Source organism: Chrysochloris asiatica, unplaced genomic scaffold (genome assembly GCF_000296735.1).
Source record: "Chrysochloris asiatica unplaced genomic scaffold, ChrAsi1.0 scaffold00025, whole genome shotgun sequence".
NCBI classification, from domain to species: Eukaryota; Metazoa; Chordata; class Mammalia; order Afrosoricida; family Chrysochloridae; genus Chrysochloris; species Chrysochloris asiatica.
Window position 1 is genome coordinate 11,862,935 of NW_006408543.1, and position 2,960 is coordinate 11,865,894.

Sequence of the window (2,960 nt, forward strand, 5' to 3'; positions counted from 1 at the left end):
CTCTTGTTCATATGGTACCTCTTGAAATGGTTGAACATTTACCATTTCCTTTTGGTACAATGACTCTGTGTATTCCTTCCATCTTTTCTTGATGTATTCTGCATCATTCAATAATTTGCCCAGAGAAGCTTTCAATAATGAAAATTGAGGCTGGAATTTTTTCTTCAGTTTCCCCAGCTTGAGAAATGCTGACCGTATTCTTCCCTTTTGGTTTTCTTACTCTAAATCTTTGCATATTTTATTATAGTATTTGGTTTTGTCTTCTCGAGCTGATCTTTGAAACTTTCTTTTCAGCTCTTGGACCTCATCAATTCTTCCATTTTCAGATCAGTCATGAGGTACAATGCTGTAAGTGATAGGATAATTCCATGCGCCTACAGGGAAGCCCAGTTAATACCACTATTATTCAAACTTATGCACCAACTACTAAAGCCAGTGAAGATGAAGTAGAAGAATTCTACCAACTTCTTCAATCTGAAGTAGATCAAACATGCAATCAAGATGTGTTGCTCATTACTGGTGATTGGAATGAAAAAGTAGGGAGCAAAGAGGAGGGACCAGTAGTTGGAAAATTTGGACTTGGTGATAGAAATGATGCTGGAGAACGAATGATAGATTTCTACAAGACAAATGACTTGTTTATTTCAAATACCTTCTTTAGACAGCATAAGAAACGACTATACACATGGACCTCGCCAGATGGAACACATAGAAATCAAATTGACTACATCTGTGGAAAGAGAAGATGGAAAAGCTCCATATCATCAGTGAAGACAAGGCCAAAGGGCAGACCGTGGAACAGACCATCAATTACTGATATGCAAATTCAAACTGAAGCTGAAGAAAATGAAAACAAGTCTACAAAAGCCAAAATATGACCTTGAATTTATCCCACCTGGATTTGGAGATCATCTGAAGAACAGATTTGATGCATTAAACACTAAAGACCGAAGACTAGAAGAGTTGTGGAATGACATCAAGAACATCATACATGAAGAGAGCAAAAAGTCATAAAGAAGACAAGAAAGAAGGAAAAGATCAAAACGGATGTCAGAGGAGACTCTGAAACTTGCTCTCCAGCGTAGAGAGGCTAAAGTTTTACAGGTAGCTGTCTCCAAATGGGTGAGCGCCTCTAGTGTTACACCACTTTGTTGAAACATTTCAAATGTGTATTCCGTCAGTTCCTGGAGTCCTGGTTTTTATCAACGACTTCAATGCAGTTCAGACTTCTTTCTTCAAAACCACTGGTTGTTGATGATATGCTTCCTCTTGAAAAGGTTGAACATGGGGCATTTCTTTGGGATTCGGTGACTCTGTATATTCTATCCATCTTCTTTGATCACTTTCTGCATCATTCGATATTTTCCCCAGAGAATCCTTCACTGTTCCAAGTTGAGGCTTGACTTCTTCTTCAGTTCTTTCCGTTTGTGAAACGCTGACAGTGGTTTGGATTTTCTAACTCCAGGACTTAGCACATTATATTATAATATTTGACTTTGTCTTCTCAAGCTGCATTTTGAAATTTTTTGGTCAGCTCTTTTGCTTATTAATGTCTTCCATTAGCTTTAGCATCCCTGTGCTGGAGAGCAAGTTTCACAATCTCTTCTGATACCCATTTTGGTCTTTTCTTTATTTCCTGTTTTTTTAATGACCTTTGACTTTCTTCTTGTATAATGTTCTTGATGTCATTCCACAAATACTTTGGGTTTTGATCATTAATGTTTAATGCATCAAAATCTGTTCCTGAGATGGTCTCTTAATTCAGGTGAGATTGTTGTTGTTGTTGTGCCATCGAGTTGGGTCCGACCCATAGCGACCCTGTACAGGGTTTCCGAGAGTGTAAATCTTTACGGGAGTAGAAAGCCAAGGTTATATGGGCTTATTTTTATTTTCTTTAGCCTCAACCTGCATTTGCATATAAGTACTTGATGGTCTGTTCCACAGTCTGCCCCTGGCCTTGTTTTGGCTGATGATATTGAGCTTCTCCATCCTCTCTTCCCACAGCTATAATCGATTTGATTCCTGAGTATTCTATATGGTAAGATTCATATACATAGTTGTCTTTTATGTTGTTGAAATGAATGTCATTGATCTTGCAAATTTCTGTCATGCCATCTCCAGCATCATTTCTATCACCAAGGTCATATTTTCCAACTAAGAATCCTTCCTCTTTGCTTTCAACTTTCCTATTCTGATCACCAGTAATTATCAATGCATCTGCATTGCATACTTGACCCATTTCAGATCTAAGCAGTTGGTGGAATTTTTCTATTTCATCACACTGGCTTTAGTGGTTGATGTGGAAATTTGAATAATAGTGGCATTAACTAGTCTTCCTTGTCACTGTTGTAAAGTGCAGTTGGATCCAACTCATAATGACCCTGTATAGGGTTTCCAAGGAGCAGTTGGTAGGTTTGAACTTCTGACCTTGTGGTTTGCAGTCCAGTGCTGATCCTACAGCATCACATCCAGAGTCCAGTCTTCTTGGTAGGTGTATGGATATTAACCTGTTACAGACAACATTCTACTTCAAGATAGGTCTTGAAATGCTCTTTTTTTGATGACAAGTGCAATATGATAGTTAACTATATGATTGTCAGACTCAAAATGACCAATGGCAGTCCATTCCAGCTCACTAATGCCTAGGATAGTGATCTTTATGCATTCCATTTCGTTTTTGATGACTTCCAGTTTTCCTAGATTTAAACTTTGTAGATTTCATGTTCCAATTATTAATGGATGTTTGCAGTTTCTTCTCATGTTGAGTTTTGCCACACCAGCAAATGAATGTCCAGAAAGTTTTGATCCAACCACAGTATTAAAGTAAATTCTACTTTGAGGAAGCAGTTTTTCCCATATTGTATTTTGAGTGCCTTCCAGCTTGAGGGGCTCATCCTCTGGCACTGTATCTTACAGCGTTCCGCTGGTATTCATAAGGTTTTCAGTGGCTACTCATTCAG